The sequence below is a fragment of the Budorcas taxicolor genome, chromosome 4 (genome assembly GCF_023091745.1).
Source record: "Budorcas taxicolor isolate Tak-1 chromosome 4, Takin1.1, whole genome shotgun sequence".
NCBI classification, from domain to species: Eukaryota; Metazoa; Chordata; class Mammalia; order Artiodactyla; family Bovidae; genus Budorcas; species Budorcas taxicolor.
Window position 1 is genome coordinate 1,076,016 of NC_068913.1, and position 16,538 is coordinate 1,092,553.

The window sequence follows — 16,538 nt, forward strand, 5'->3', positions numbered from 1 at the left end:
GGGGCATGCACGTGCGCTTTCCTCCCGAGCTGCAGCAGTAGTGTCACGCTTCCTGTCACGTGGATCAAGGGATCTGTGGCTTTCCCTCGAGGCTGTCCCTCGAGGCTTTCCCACGAGGCTTTCCCACAGGGCTGTGCCACGTGCCACCTTGGTGTGAGTCGACCCTCGGCGTGAAAGACGAGCCGTTGAAGGGAAAAGAGGTTCCTCTGGAATGGACTGAGACATCTGGGGGACTCTTGGAATGGTGGCACGACCCTGGAGTTCCTCTCGCCGTTCCTGTTGAGAGGGCCTCCTCTTGAGATGCGACGGGAAAGCCGGGAACTCTTTCCCGACGAAGCAGGGAAAGGATCCCTCATCTCGATCTACGAGGCGGAAACGGGGCTACTCTGGATGTGGGCGGGACCCTCGTGATTCCTCTCGAGTGGAGACGGGTATGTCGGGGAACTTCTTGATTTGCACCAAGGGTGTGAAGGACCCTTTCGAAGTTCCAGAGGTGAGGTGTGATCAGCCTCGTGACGCCTCAGCGGAAATGGGCCTCATCTCGCCTGGAGGGGAGAACCTCCTGGATTTTCTCGAGTTGCGGCAGGTCTTCTCGAGTTACGACGGGGACCTCAGGGACCCGCTCTGGTGGCCTCAGGAAAGGCCAGTCCCCATGCGAGTTGCTAGGGGACCTCTCGGGATTCCTCTCCCGTCCATGCCGGGGCCTCAGTCCTAGTGTGGAGTCGGGGCCGGAACCTGAGGATTCCTCTCCAGTGTTGCCATGGATCTTGGGGTGCTTCTGAGTCTCCCCAGGGGAGTCAGGCCTCGTCTCGAGTGGGGGCATGCACGTGCGCTTTCCTCCCGAGCTGCAGCAGTTGTGTCACGCTTCCTGTCACGTGGATCAAGGGATCTGTGGCTTTCCCTCGAGGCTGTCCCTCGAGGCTTTCCCACGAGGCTTTCCCACAGGGCTGTGCCACGTGCCACCTTGGTGTGAGTCGATCCTCGGCGTGAAAGACGAGCCGGTGAAGGGAAAAGAGGTTCCTCTGGAATGGACTGAGACATCTGGGGGACTCTTGGAATGGTGGCACGACCCTGGAGTTCCTCTCGCCGTTCCTGTTGAGAGGGCCTCCTCTTGAGATGCGACGGGAACGCCGGGAACTCTTTCCCGACGAAGCAGGGAAAGGATCCCTCATCTCGAGCTACGAGGCGGAAACGGGGCTCCTCTGGATGTGGGCGGGACCCTCGTGATTCCTCTCGAGTGGAGACGGCTAGGTCGGGGAACTTCTTGATTTGCACCAAGGGTGTGAAGGACCCTTTCGAAGTTCCAGAGGTGAGGTGTGATCAGCCTCGAGACGCCTCAGCGGAAATGGGCCTCATCTCGCCTGGAGGGGAGAACCTCCTGGATTTTCTCGAGTTGCGGCAGGTCTTCTCGAGTTACGACGGGGACTTCAGGGACCCGCTCTGGTGGCCTCAGGAAAGGCCAGTCCCCATGCGAGTTGCTAGGGGACCTCTCGGGATTCCTCTCCCGTCCATGCCGGGGCCTCAGTCCTTGTGTGGAGTCGGGGCCGGAACCTGAGGATTCCTCTCCAGTGTTGCCATGGATCTTGGGGTGCTTCTGAGTCTCCCCAGGGGAGTCAGGCCTCGTCTCGAGTGGGGGCATGCACGTGCGCTTTCCTCCCGAGCTGCAGCAGTAGTGTCACGCTTCCTGTCACGTGGATCAAGGCATCTGTGGCTTTCCCTCGAGGCTGTCCCTCGAGGCTTTCCCACGAGGCTTTCCCACAGGGCTGTGCCACGTGCCACCTTGGTGTGAGTCGATCCTCGGCGTGAAAGACGAGCCGGTGAAGGGAAAAGAGGTTCCTCTGGAATGGACTGAGACATCTGGGGGACTCTTGGAATGGTGGCACGACCCTGGAGTTCCTCTCGCCGTTCCTGTTGAGAGGGCCTCCTCTTGAGATGCGACGGGAACGCCGGGAACTCTTTCCCGACGAAGCAGGGAAAGGATCCCTCATCTCGAGCTACGAGGCGGAAACGGGGCTACTCTGGATGTGGGCGGGACCCTCGTGATTCCTCTCGAGTGGAGACGGGTATGTCGGGAACTTCTTGATTTGCACCAAGGGTGTGAAGGACCCTTTCGAAGTTCCAGAGTTGAGGTGTGATCAGCCTCAAGACACCTCAGCGGAAATGGGCCTCATCTCGCCTGGAGGGGAGAACCTCCTGGATTTTCTCGAGTTGCGGCAGGTCTTCTCGAGTTACGACGGGGACCTCAGGGACCCGCTCTGGTGGCCTCAGGAAAGGCCAGTCCCCATGCGAGTTGCTAGGGGACCTCTCGGGATTCCTCTCCCGTCCATGCCGGGGCCTCAGTCCTTGTGTGGAGTCGGGGCCGGAACCTGAGGATTCCTCTCCAGTGTTGCCATGGATCTTGGGGTGCTTCTGAGTCTCCCCAGGGGAGTCAGGCCTCGTCTCGAGTGGGGGCATGCACGTGCGCTTTCCTCCCGAGCTGCAGCAGTAGTGTCACGCTTCCTGTCACGTGGATCAAGGGATCTGTGGCTTTCCCTCGAGGCTGTCCCTCGAGGCTTTCCCACGAGGCTTTCCCACAGGGCTGTGCCACGTGCCACCTTGGTGTGAGTCGATCCTCGGCGTCAAAGACGAGCCGGTGAAGGGAAAAGAGGTTCCTCTGGAATGGACTGAGACATCTGGGGGACTCTTGGAATGGTGGCACGACCCTGGAGTTCCTCTCGCCGTTCCTGTTGAGAGGGCCTCCTCTTGAGATGCGACGGGAACGCCGGGAACTCTTTCCCGACGAAGCAGGGAAAGGATCCCTCATCTCGAGCTACGAGGCGGAATCGGGGCTCCTCTGGATGTGGGCGGGACCCTCGTGATTCCTCTCGAGTGGAGACGGCTAGGTCGGGGAACTTCTTGATTTGCACCAAGGGTGTGAAGGACCCTTTCGAAGTTCCAGAGGGGAGGTGTGATCAGCCTCGAGACGCCTCAGCGGAAATGGGCCTCATCTCGCCTGGAGGGGAGAACCTCCTGGATTTTCTCGAGTTGCGGCAGGTCTTCTCGAGTTACGACGGGGACCTCAGGGACCCGCTCTGGTGGCCTCAGGAAAGGCCCGTCCCCATGCGAGTTGCTAGGGGACCACTCGGGATTCCTCTCCCGTCCATGCCGGGGACTCAGTCCTTGTCTGGAGTCGGGGCCGGAACCTGAGGATTCCTCTCCATTGTTGCCATGGATCTTGGGGTGCTTCTGAGTCTCCCCAGGGGAGTCAGGCCTCGTCTCGAGTGGGGGCATGCACGTGCGCTTTCCTCCCGAGCTGCAGCAGTATTGTCACGCTTCCTGTCACGTGGATCAAGGGATCTGTGGCTTTCCCTCGAGGCTGTCCCTCGAGGCTTTCCCACGAGGCTTTCCCACAGGGCTGTGCCACGTGCCACCTTGGTGTGAGTCGATCCTCGGCGTCAAAGACGAGCCGGTGAAGGGAAAAGAGGTTCCTCTGGAATGGACTGAGATATCTGGGGGTCTCTTGGAATGGTGGCATGACCCTGGAGTTCCTCTCGCCGTTCCTGTTGAGAGGGCCTCCTCTTGAGATGCGACGGGAACGCCGGGAACTCTTTCCCGACGAAGCAGGGAAAGGATCCCTCATCTCGAGCTACGAGGCGGAAACGGGGCTCCTCTGGATGTGGGCGGGACCCTCGTGATTCCTCTCGAGTGGAGACGGCTAGGTCGGGGAACTTCTTGATTTGCACCAAGGGTGTGAAGGACCCTTTCGAAGTTCCAGAGGGGAGGTGTGATCAGCCTCGAGACGCCTCAGCGGAAATGGGCCTCATCTCGCCTGGAGGGGAGAACCTCCTGGATTTTCTCGAGTTGCGGCAGGTCTTCTCGAGTTACGACGGGGACCTCAGGGACCCGCTCTGGTGGCCTCAGGAAAGGCCAGTCCCCATGCGAGTTGCTAGGGGACCTCTCGGGATTCCTCTCCCGTCCATGCCGGGGCCTCAGTCCTTGTGTGGAGTCGGGGCCGGAACCTGAGGATTCCTCTCGAGTGTTGCCATGGATCTTGGGGTGCTTCTGAGTCTCCCCAGGGGAGTCAGGCCTCGTCTCGAGTGGGGGCATGCACGTGCGCTTTCCTCACGAGCTGCAGCAGTAGTGTCACGCTTCCTGTCACGTGGATCAAGGGATCTGTGGCTTTCCCTCGAGCCTGTCCCTCGAGGCTTTCCCACGAGGCTTTCCCACAGGGCTGTGCCACGTGCCACCTTGGTGTGAGTCGATCCTCGGCGTGAAAGACGAGCCGGTGAAGGGAAAAGAGGTTCCTCTGGAATGGACTGAGACATCTGGGGGACTCTTGGAATGGTGGCACGACCCTGGAGTTCCTCTCGCCGTTCCTGTTGAGAGGGCCTCCTCTTGAGATGCAACGGGAACGCCGGGAACTCTTTCCCGACGAAGCAGGGAAAGGATCCCTCATCTCGATCTACGAGGCGGAAACGGGGCTCCTGTGGATGTGAGCGGGACCCTCGTGATTCCTCTCGAGTGGAGACGGCTAGGTCGGGGAACTTCTTGATTTGCACCAAGGGTGTGAAGGACCCTTTCGAAGTTCCAGAGGTGAGGTGTGATCAGCCTCGAGACGCCTCAGCGGAAATGGGCCTCATCTCGCCTGGAGGGGAGAACCTCCTGGATTTTCTCGAGTTGCGGCAGGTCTTCTCGAGTTACGACGGGGACCTCAGGGACCCGCTCTGGTGGCCTCAGGAAAGGCCAGTCCCCATGCGAGTTGCTAGGGGACCTCTCGGGATTCCTCTCCCGTCCATGCCGGGGCCTCAGTCCTTGTGTGGAGTCGGGGCCGGAACCTGAGGATTCCTCTCCAGTGTTGCCATGGATCTTGGGGTGCTTCTGAGTCTCCCCAGGGGAGTCAGGCCTCGTCTCGAGTGGGGGCATGCACGTGCGCTTTCCTCCCGAGCTGCAGCAGTAGTGTCACGCTTCCTGTCACGTGGATCAAGGCATCTGTGGCTTTCCCTCGAGGCTGTCCCTCGAGGCTTTCCCACGAGGCTTTCCCACAGGGCTGTGCCACGTGCCACCTTGGTGTGAGTCGATCCTCGGCGTCAAAGACGAGCCGGTGAAGGGAAAAGAGGTTCCTCTGGAATGGACTGAGACATCTGGGGGACTCTTGGAATGGTGGCACGACCCTGGAGTTCCTCTCGCCGTTCCTGTTGAGAGGGCCTCCTCTTGAGATGCGACGGGAACGCCGGGAACTCTTTCCCGACGAAGCAGGGAAAGGATCCCTCATCTCGAGCTACGAGGCGGAAACGGGGCTCCTCTGGATGTGGGCGGGACCCTCGTGATTCCTCTCGAGTGGAGACGGCTAGGTCGGGGAACTTCTTGATTTGCACCAAGGGTGTGAAGGACCCTTTCGAAGTTCCAGAGGGGAGGTGTGATCAGCCTCGAGACGCCTCAGCGGAAATGGGCCTCATCTCGCCTGGAGGGGAGAACCTCCTGGATTTTCTCGAGTTGCGGCAGGTCTTCTCGAGTTACGACGGGGACCTCAGGGACCCGCTCTGGTGGCCTCAGGAAAGGCCAGTCCCCATGCGAGTTGCTAGGGGACCTCTCTGGATTCCTCTCCCGTCCATGCCGGGGCCTCAGTCCTTGTGTGGAGTCGGGGCCGGAACCTGAGGATTCCTCTCCAGTGTTGCCATGGATCTTGGGGTGCTTCTGAGTCTCCCCAGGGGAGTCAGGCCTCGTCTCGAGTGGGGGCATGCACGTGCGCTTTCCTCCCGAGCTGCAGCAGTATTGTCACGCTTCCTGTCACGTGGATCAAGGGATCTGTGGCTTTCCCTCGAGGCTGTCCCTCGAGGCTTTCCCACGAGGCTTTCCCACAGGGCTGTGCCACGTGCCACCTTGGTGTGAGTCGATCCTCGGCGTGAAAGACGAGCCGGTGAAGGGAAAAGAGGTTCCTCTTGAATGGACTGAGATATCTGGGGGTCTCTTGGAATGGTGGCACGACCCTGGAGTTCCTCTCGCCGTTCCTGTTGAGAGGGCCTCCTCTTGAGATGCGACGGGAACGCCGGGAACTCTTTCCCGACGAAGCAGGGAAAGGATCCCTCATCTCGAGCTACGAGGCGGAAACGGGGCTCCTCTGGATGTGGGCGGGACCCTCGTGATTCCTCTCGAGTGGAGACGGCTAGGTCGGGGAACTTCTTGATTTGCACCAAGGGTGTGAAGGACCCTTTCGAAGTTCCAAAGGTGAGGTGTGATCAGCCTCGAGACGCCTCAGCGGAAATGGGCCTCATCTCGCCTGGAGGGGAGAACCTCCTGGATTTTCTCGAGTTGCGGCAGGTCTTCTCGAGTTACGACGGGGACCTCAGGGACCCGCTCTGGTGGCCTCAGGAAAGGCCAGTCCCCATGCGAGTTGCTAGGGGACCTCTCGGGATTCCTCTCCCGTCCATGCCGGGGCCTCAGTCCTTGTGTGGAGTCGGGGCCGGAACCTGAGGATTCCTCTCGAGTGTTGCCATGGATCTTGGGGTGCTTCTGAGTCTCCCCAGGGGAGTCAGGCCTCGTCTCGAGTGGGGGCATTCACGTGCGCTTTCCTCCCGAGCTGCAGCAGTAGTGTCACGCTTCCTGTCACGTGGATCAAGGGATCTGTGGCTTTCCCTCGAGCCTGTCCCTCGAGGCTTTCCCACGAGGCTTTCCCACAGGGCTGTGCCACGTGCCACCTTGGTGTGAGTCGATCCTCGGCGTGAAAGACGAGCCGGTGAAGGGAAAAGAGGTTCCTCTGGAATGGACTGAGACATCTGGGGGACTCTTGGAATGGTGGCACGACCCTGGAGTTCCTCTCGCCGTTCCTGTTGAGAGGGCCTCCTCTTGAGATGCAACGGGAACGCCGGGAACTCTTTCCCGACGAAGCAGGGAAAGGATCCCTCATCTCGATCTACGAGGCGGAAACGGGGCTCCTGTGGATGTGAGCGGGACCCTCGTGATTCCTCTCGAGTGGAGACGGCTAGGTCGGGGAACTTCTTGATTTGCACCAAGGGTGTGAAGGACCCTTTCGAAGTTCCAGAGGTGAGGTGTGATCAGCCTCGAGATGCCTCAGCGGAAATGGGCCTCATCTCGCCTGGAGGGGAGAACCTCCTGGATTTTCTCGAGTTGCGGCAGGTCTTCTCGAGTTACGACGGGGACCTCAGGGACCCGCTCTGGTGGCCTCAGGAAAGGCCAGTCCCCATGCGAGTTGCTAGGGGACCTCTCGGGATTCCTCTCCCGTCCATGCCGGGGCCTCAGTCCTTGTGTGGAGTCGGGGCCGGAACCTGAGGATTCCTCTCCAGTGTTGCCATGGATCTTGGGGTGCTTCTGAGTCTCCCCAGGGGAGTCAGGCCTCGTCTCGAGTGGGGGCATGCACGTGCGCTTTCCTCCCGAGCTGCAGCAGTAGTGTCACGCTTCCTGTCACGTGGATCAAGGGATCTGTGGCTTTCCCTCGAGGCTGTCCCTCGAGGCTTTCCCACGAGGCTTTCCCACAGGGCTGTGCCACGTGCCACCTTGGTGTGAGTCGATCCTCGGCGTGAAAGACGAGCCGGTGAAGGGAAAAGAGGTTCCTCTGGAATGGACTGAGACATCTGGGGGACTCTTGGAATGGTGGCACGACCCTGGAGTTCCTCTCGCCGTTCCTGTTGAGAGGGCCTCCTCTTGAGATGCGACGGGAACGCCGGGAACTCTTTCCCGACGAAGCAGGGAAAGGATCCCTCATCTCGAGCTACGAGGCGGAAACGGGGCTCCTCTGGATGTGGGCGGGACCCTCGTGATTCCTCTCGAGTGGAGACGGCTAGGTCGGGGAACTTCTTGATTTGCACCAAGGGTGTGAAGGACCCTTTCGAAGTTCCAGAGGGGAGGTGTGATCAGCCTCGAGACGCCTCAGCGGAAATGGGCCTCATCTCGCCTGGAGGGGAGAACCTCCTGGATTTTCTCGAGTTGCGGCAGGTCTTCTCGAGTTACGACGGGGACCTCAGGGACCCGCTCTGGTGGCCTCAGGAAAGGCCAGTCCCCATGCGAGTTGCTAGGGGACCTCTCTGGATTCCTCTCCCGTCCATGCCGGGGCCTCAGTCCTTGTGTGGAGTCGGGGCCGGAACCTGAGGATTCCTCTCCAGTGTTGCCATGGATCTTGGGGTGCTTCTGAGTCTCCCCAGGGGAGTCAGGCCTCGTCTCGAGTGGGGGCATGCACGTGCGCTTTCCTCCCGAGCTGCAGCAGTATTGTCACGCTTCCTGTCACGTGGATCAAGGGATCTGTGGCTTTCCCTCGAGGCTGTCCCTCGAGGCTTTCCCACGAGGCTTTCCCACAGGGCTGTGCCACGTGCCACCTAGGTGTGAGTCGATCCTCGGCGTGAAAGACGAGCCGGTGAAGGGAAAAGAGGTTCCTCTGGAATGGACTGAGATATCTGGGGGTCTCTTGGAATGGTGGCACGACCCTGGAGTTCCTCTCGCCGTTCCTGTTGAGAGGGCCTCCTCTTGAGATGCGACGGGAACGCCGGGAACTCTTTCCCGACGAAGCAGGGAAAGGATCCCTCATCTCCAGCTACGAGGCGGAAACGGGGCTCCTCTGGATGTGGGCGGGACCCTCGTGATTCCTCTCGAGTGGAGACGGCTAGGTCGGGGAACTTCTTGATTTGCACCAAGGGTGTGAAGGACCCTTTCGAAGTTCCAGAGGTGAGGTGTGATCAGCCTCGAGACGCCTCAGCGGAAATGGGCCTCATCTCGCCTGGAGGGGAGAACCTCCTGGATTTTCTCGAGTTGCGGCAGGTCTTCTCGAGTTACGACGGGGACCTCAGGGACCCGCTCTGGTGGCCTCAGGAAAGGCCAGTCCCCATGCGAGTTGCTAGGGGACCTCTCGGGATTCCTCTCCCGTCCATGCCGGGGCCTCAGTCCTTGTGTGGAGTCGGGGCCGGAACCTGAGGATTCCTCTCCAGTGTTGCCATGGATCTTGGGGTGCTTCTGAGTCTCCCCAGGGGAGTCAGGCCTCGTCTCGAGTGGGGGCATTCACGTGCGCTTTCCTCCCGAGCTGCAGCAGTAGTGTCACGCTTCCTGTCACGTGGATCAAGGGATCTGTGGCTTTCCCTCGAGCCTGTCCCTCGAGGCTTTCCCACGAGGCTTTCCCACAGGGCTGTGCCACGTGCCACCTTGGTGTGAGTCGATCCTCGGCGTGAAAGACGAGCCGGTGAAGGGAAAAGAGGTTCCTCTGGAATGGACTGAGACATCTGGGGGACTCTTGGAATGGTGGCACGACCCTGGAGTTCCTCTCGCCGTTCCTGTTGAGAGGGCCTCCTCTTGAGATGCGACGGGAACGCCGGGAACTCTTTCCCGACGAAGCAGGGAAAGGATCCCTCATCTCGATCTACGAGGCGGAAACGGGGCTCCTGTGGATGTGAGCGGGACCCTCGTGATTCCTCTCGAGTGGAGACGGCTAGGTCGGGGAACTTCTTGATTTGCACCAAGGGTGTGAAGGACCCTTTCGAAGTTCCAGAGGTGAGGTGTGATCAGCCTCGAGACGCCTCAGCGGAAATGGGCCTCATCTCGCCTGGAGGGGAGAACCTCCTGGATTTTCTCGAGTTGCGGCAGGTCTTCTCGAGTTACGACGGGGACCTCAGGGACCCGCTCTGGTGGCCTCAGGAAAGGCCAGTCCCCATGCGAGTTGCTAGGGGACCTCTCTGGATTCCTCTCCCGTCCATGCCGGGGCCTCAGTCCTTGTGTGGAGTCGGGGCCGGAACCTGAGGATTCCTCTCCAGTGTTGCCATGGATCTTGGGGTGCTTCTGAGTCTCCCCAGGGGAGTCAGGCCTCGTCTCGAGTGGGGGCATGCACGTGCGCTTTCCTCCCGAGCTGCAGCAGTAGTGTCACGCTTCCTGTCACGTGGATCAAGGGATCTGTGGCTTTCCCTCGAGGCTGTCCCTCGAGGCTTTCCCACGAGGCTTTCCCACAGGGCTGTGCCACGTGCCACCTTGGTGTGAGTCGATCCTCGGCGTGAAAGATGAGCCGGTGAAGGGAAAAGAGGTTCCTCTGGAATGGACTGAGATATCTGGGGGTCTCTTGGAATGGTGGCACGACCCTGGAGTTCCTCTCGCCGTTCCTGTTGAGAGGGCCTCCTCTTGAGATGCGACGGGAACGCCGGGAACTCTTTCCCGACGAAGCAGGGAAAGGATCCCTCATCTCGAGCTACGAGGCGGAAACGGGGCTCCTCTGGATGTGGGAGGGACCCTCGTGATTCCTCTCGAGTGGAGACGGCTAGGTCGGGGAACTTCTTGATTTGCACCAAGGGTGTGAAGTACCCTTTCGAAGTTCCAGAGGTGAGGTGTGATCAGCCTCGAGACGCCTCAGCGGAAATGGGCCTCATCTCGCCTGGAGGGGAGAACCTCCTGGATTTTCTCGAGTTGCGGCAGGTCTTCTCGAGTTACGACGGGGACCTCAGGGACCCGCTCTGGTGGCCTCAGGAAAGGCCAGTCCCCATGCGAGTTGCTAGGGGACCTCTCGGGATTCCTCTCCCGTCCATGCCGGGGCCTCAGTCCTTGTGTGGAGTCGGGGCCGGAACCTGAGGATTCCTCTCGAGTGTTGCCATGGATCTTGGGGTGCTTCTGAGTCTCCCCAGGGGAGTCAGGCCTCGTCTCGAGTGGGGGCATGCACGTGCGCTTTCCTCCCGAGCTGCAGCAGTAGTGTCACGCTTCCTGTCACGTGGATCAAGGGATCTGTGGCTTTCCCTCGAGCCTGTCCCTCGAGGCTTTCCCACGAGGCTTTCCCACAGGGCTGTGCCACGTGCCACCTTGGTGTGAGTCGATCCTCGGCGTGAAAGACGAGCCGGTGAAGGGAAAAGAGGTTCCTCTGGAATGGACTGAGACATCTGGGGTACTCTTGGAATGGTGGCACGACCCTGGAGTTCCTCTCGCCGTTCCTGTTGAGAGGGCCTCCTCTTGAGATGCGACGGGAACGCCGGGAACTCTTTCCCGACGAAGCAGGGAAAGGATCCCTCATCTCGATCTACGAGGCGGAAACGGGGCTCCTGTGGATGTGAGCGGGACCCTCGTGATTCCTCTCGAGTGGAGACGGCTAGGTCGGGGAACTTCTTGATTTGCACCAAGGGTGTGAAGGACCCTTTCGAAGTTCCAGAGGTGAGGTGTGATCAGCCTCGAGACGCCTCAGCGGAAATGGGCCTCATCTCGCCTGGAGGGGAGAACCTCCTGGATTTTCTCGAGTTGCGGCAGGTCTTCTCGAGTTACGACGGGGACCTCAGGGACCCGCTCTGGTGGCCTCAGGAAAGGCCAGTCCCCATGCGAGTTGCTAGGGGACCTCTCGGGATTCCTCTCCCGTCCATGCCGGGGCCTCAGTCCTTGTGTGGAGTCGGGGCCGGAACCTGAGGATTCCTCTCCAGTGTTGCCATGGATCTTGGGGTGCTTCTGAGTCTCCCCAGGGGAGTCAGGCCTCGTCTCGAGTGGGGGCATGCACGTGCGCTTTCCTCCCGAGCTGCAGCAGTAGTGTCACGCTTCCTGTCACGTGGATCAAGGGATCTGTGGCTTTCCCTCGAGGCTGTCCCTCGAGGCTTTCCCACGAGTCTTTCCCACAGGGCTGTGCCACGTGCCACCTTGGTGTGAGTCGATCCTCGGCGTGAAAGACGAGCCGGTGAAGGGAAAAGAGGTTCCTCTGGAACGGACTGAGACATCTGGGGGACTCTTGTAATGGTGGCACGACCCTGGAGTTCCTCTCGCCGTTCCTGTTGAGAGGGCCTCCTCTTGAGATGCGACGGGAACGCCGGGAACTCTTTCCCGACGAAGCAGGGAAAGGATCCCTCATCTCGAGCTACGAGGCGGAAACGGGGCTCCTCTGGATGTGGGCGGGACCCTCGTGATTCCTCTCGAGTGGAGACGGCTAGGTCGGGGAACTTCTTGATTTGCACCAAGGGTGTGAAGGACCCTTTCGAAGTTCCAGAGGGGAGGTGTGATCAGCCTCGAGACGCCTCAGCGGAAATGGCCCTCATCTCGCCTGGAGGGGAGAACCTCCTGGATTTTCTCGAGTTGCGGCAGGTCTTCTCGAGTTACGACGGGGACCTCAGGGACCCGCTCTGGTGGCCTCAGGAAAGGCCAGTCCCCATGCGAGTTGCTAGGGGACCTCTCTGGATTCCTCTCCCGTCCATGCCGGGGCCTCAGTCCTTGTGTGGAGTCGGGGCCGGAACCTGAGGATTCCTCTCCAGTGTTGCCATGGATCTTGGGGTGCTTCTGAGTCTCCCCAGGGGAGTCAGGCCTCGTCTCGAGTGGGGGCATGCACGTGCGCTTTCCTCCCGAGCTGCAGCAGTAGTGTCACGCTTCCTGTCACGTGGATCAAGGGATCTGTGGCTTTCCCTCGAGGCTGTCCCTCGAGGCTTTCCCACGAGGCTTTCCCACAGGGCTGTGCCACGTGCCACCTTGGTGTGAGTCGATCCTCGGCGTGAAAGACGTGCCGGTGAAGGGAAAAGAGGTTCCTCTGGAATGGACTGAGACATCTGGGGGACTCTTGGAATGGTGGCACGACCCTGGAGTTCCTCTCGCCGTTCCTGTTGAGAGGGCCTCCTCTTGAGATGCGACGGGAACGCCGGGAACTCTTTCCCGACGAAGCAGGGAAAGGATCCCTCATCTCGAGCTACGAGGCGGAAACGGGGCTCCTCTGGATGTGGGCGGGACCCTCGTGATTCCTCTCGAGTGGAGACAGCTAGGTCGGGGAACTTCTTGATTTGCACCAAGGGTGTGAAGGACCCTTTCGAAGTTCCAGAGGGGAGGTGTGATCAGCCTCGAGACGCCTCAGCGGAAATGGGCCTCATCTCGCCTGGAGGGGAGAACCTCCTGGATTTTCTCGAGTTGCGGCAGGTCTTCTCGAGTTACCACTGGGACCTCAGGGACCCGCTCTGGTGGCCACAGGAAAGGCCAGTCCCCATGCGAGTTGCTAGGGGACCTCTCGGGATTCCTCTCCCGTCCATGCCGGGGCCTCAGTCCTTGTGTGGAGTCGGGGCCGGAACCTGAGGATTCCTCTCCAGTGTTGCCATGGATCTTGGGGTGCTTCTGAGTCTCCCCAGGGGAGTCAGGCCTCGTCTCGAGTGGGGGCATGCACGTGCGCTTTCCTCCCGAGCTGCAGCAGGAGTGTCACGCTTCCTGTCACGTGGATCAAGGGATCTGTGGCTTTCCCTCGAGGCTGTCCCTCGAGGCTTTCCCACGAGTCTTTCCCACAGGGCTGTGCCACGTGCCACCTTGGTGTGAGTCGATCCTCGGCGTGAAAGACGAGCCGGTGAAGGGAAAAGAGGTTCCTCTGGAACGGACTGAGACATCTGGGGGACTCTTGGAATGGTGGCACGACCCTGGAGTTCCTCTCGCCGTTCCTGTTGAGAGGGCCTCCTCTTGAGATGCGACGGGAACGCCGGGAACTCTTTCCCGACGAAGCAGGGAAAGGATCCCTCATCTCGAGCTACGAGGCGGAAACGGGGCTCCTCTGGATGTGGGCGGGACCCTCGTGATTCCTCTCGAGTGGAGACGGCTAGGTCGGGGAACTTCTTGATTTGCACCAAGGGTGTGAAGGACCCTTTCGAAGTTCCAGAGGGGAGGTGTGATCAGCCTCGAGACGCCTCAGCGGAAATGGCCCTCATCTCGCCTGGAGGGGAGAACCTCCTGGATTTTCTCGAGTTGCGGCAGGTCTTCTCGAGTTACGACGGGGACCTCAGGGACCCGCTCTGGTGGCCTCAGGAAAGGCCAGTCCCCATGCGAGTTGCTAGGGGACCTCTCGGGATTCCTCTCCCGTCCATGCCGGGGCCTCAGTCCTTGTGTGGAGTTGGGGCCGGAACCTGAGGATTCCTCTCCAGTGTTGCCATGGATCTTGGGGTGCTTCTGAGTCTCCCCAGGGGAGTCAGGCCTCGTCTCGAGTGGGGGCATGCACGTGCGCTTTCCTCCCGAGCTGCAGCAGTAGTGTCACGCTTCCTGTCACGTGGATCAAGGGATCTGTGGCTTTCCCTCGAGGCTGTCCCTCGAGGCTTTCCCACGAGGCTTTCCCACAGGGCTGTGCCACGTGCCACCTTGGTGTGAGTCGATCCTCGGCGTGAAAGACGTGCCGGTGAAGGGAAAAGAGGTTCCTCTGGAATGGACTGAGACATCTGGGGGACTCTTGGAATGGTGGCACGACCCTGGAGTTCCTCTCGCCGTTCCTGTTGAGAGGGCCTCCTCTTGAGATGCGACGGGAACGCCGGGAACTCTTTCCCGACGAAGCAGGGAAAGGATCCCTCATCTCGAGCTACGAGGCGGAAACGGGGCTCCTCTGGATGTGGGCGGGACCCTCGTGATTCCTCTCGAGTGGAGACGGCTAGGTCGGGGAACTTCTTGATTTGCACCAAGGGTGTGAAGGACCCTTTCGAAGTTCCAGAGGGGAGGTGTGATCAGCCTCGAGACGCCTCAGCGGAAATGGGCCTCATCTCGCCTGGAGGGGAGAACCTCCTGGATTTTCTCGAGTTGCGGCAGGTCTTCTCGAGTTACGACGGGGACCTCAGGGACCCGCTCTGGTGGCCTCAGGAAAGGCCAGTCCCCATGCGAGTTGCTAGGGGACCTCTCTGGATTCCTCTCCCGTCCATGCCGGGGCCTCATTCCTTGTGTGGAGTCGGGGCCGGAACCTGAGGATTCCTCTCCAGTGTTGCCATGGATCTTGGGGTGCTTCTGAGTCTCCCCAGGGGAGTCAGGCCTCGTCTCGAGTGGGGGCATGCACGTGCGCTTTCCTCCCGAGCTGCAGCAGTATTGTCACGCTTCCTGTCACGTGGATCAAGGGATCTGTGGCTTTCCCTCGAGGCTGTCCCTCGAGGCTTTCCCACGAGGCTTTCCCACAGGGCTGTGCCACGTGCCACCTTGGTGTGAGTCGATCCTCGGCGTGAAAGATGAGCCGGTGAAGGGAAAAGAGGTTCCTCTGGAATGGACTGAGATATCTGGGGGTCTCTTGGAATGGTGGCACGACCCTGGAGTTCCTCTCGCCGTTCCTGTTGAGAGGGCCTCCTCTTGAGATGCGACGGGAACGCCGGGAACTCTTTCCCGACGAAGCAGGGAAAGGATCCCTCATCTCGAGCTACGAGGCGGAAACGGGGCTCCTCTGGATGTGGGAGGGACCCTCGTGATTCCTCTCGAGTGGAGACGGCTAGGTCGGGGAACTTCTTGATTTGCACCAAGGGTGTGAAGGACCCTTTCGAAGTTCCAGAGGGGAGGTGTGATCAGCCTCGAGACGCCTCAGCGGAAATGGGCCTCATCTCGCCTGGAGGGGAGAACCTCCTGGATTTTCTCGAGTTGCGGCAGGTCTTCTCGAGTTACGACGGGGACCTCAGGGACCCGCTCTGGTGGCCTCAGGAAAGGCCAGTCCCCATGCGAGTTGCTAGGGGACCTCTCGGGATTCCTCTCCCGTCCATGCCGGGGCCTCAGTCCTTGTGTGGAGTCGGGGCCGGAACCTGAGGATTCCTCTCCAGTGTTGCCATGGATCTTGGGGTGCTTCTGAGTCTCCCCAGGGGAGTCAGGCCTCGTCTCGAGTGGGGGCATGCACGTGCGCTTTCCTCCCGAGCTGCAGCAGTAGTGTCACGCTTCCTGTCACGTGGATCAAGGGATCTGTGGCTTTCCCTCGAGGCTGTCCCTCGAGGCTTTCCCACGAGTCTTTCCCACAGGGCTGTGCCACGTGCCACCTTGGTGTGAGTCGATCCTCGGCGTGAAAGACGAGCCGGTGAAGGGAAAAGAGGTTCCTCTGGAACGGACTGAGACATCTGGGGGACTCTTGGAATGGTGGCACGACCCTGGAGTTCCTCTCGCCGTTCCTGTTGAGAGGGCCTCCTCTTGAGATGCGACGGGAACGCCGGGAACTCTTTCCCGACGAAGCAGGGAAAGGATCCCTCATCTCGAGCTACGAGGCGGAAACGGGGCTCCTCTGGATGTGGGCGGGACCCTCGTGATTCCTCTCGAGTGGAGACGGCTAGGTCGGGGAACTTCTTGATTTGCACCAAGGGTGTGAAGGACCCTTTCGAAGTTCCAGAGGGGAGGTGTGATCAGCCTCGAGACGCCTCAGCGGAAATGGCCCTCATCTCGCCTGGAGGGGAGAACCTCCTGGATTTTCTCGAGTTGCGGCAGGTCTTCTCGAGTTACGACGGGGACCTCAGGGACCCGCTCTGGTGGCCTCAGGAAAGGCCAGTCCCCATGCGAGTTGCTAGGGGACCTCTCGGGATTCCTCTCCCGTCCATGCCGGGGCCTCAGTCCTTGTGTGGAGTCGGGGCCGGAACCTGAGGATTCCTCTCCAGTGTTGCCATGGATCTTGGGGTGCTTCTGAGTCTCCCCAGGGGAGTCAGGCCTCGTCTCGAGTGGGGGCATGCACGTGCGCTTTCCTCCCGAGCTGCAGCAGTAGTGTCACGCTTCCTGTCACGTGGATCAAGGGATCTGTGGCTTTCCCTCGAGGCTGTCCCTCGAGGCTTTCCCACGAGGCTTTCCCACAGGGCTATGCCACGTGCCACCTTGGTGTGAGTCGATCCTCGGCGTGAAAGACGTGCCGGTGAAGGGAAAAGAGGTTCCTCTGGAATGGACTG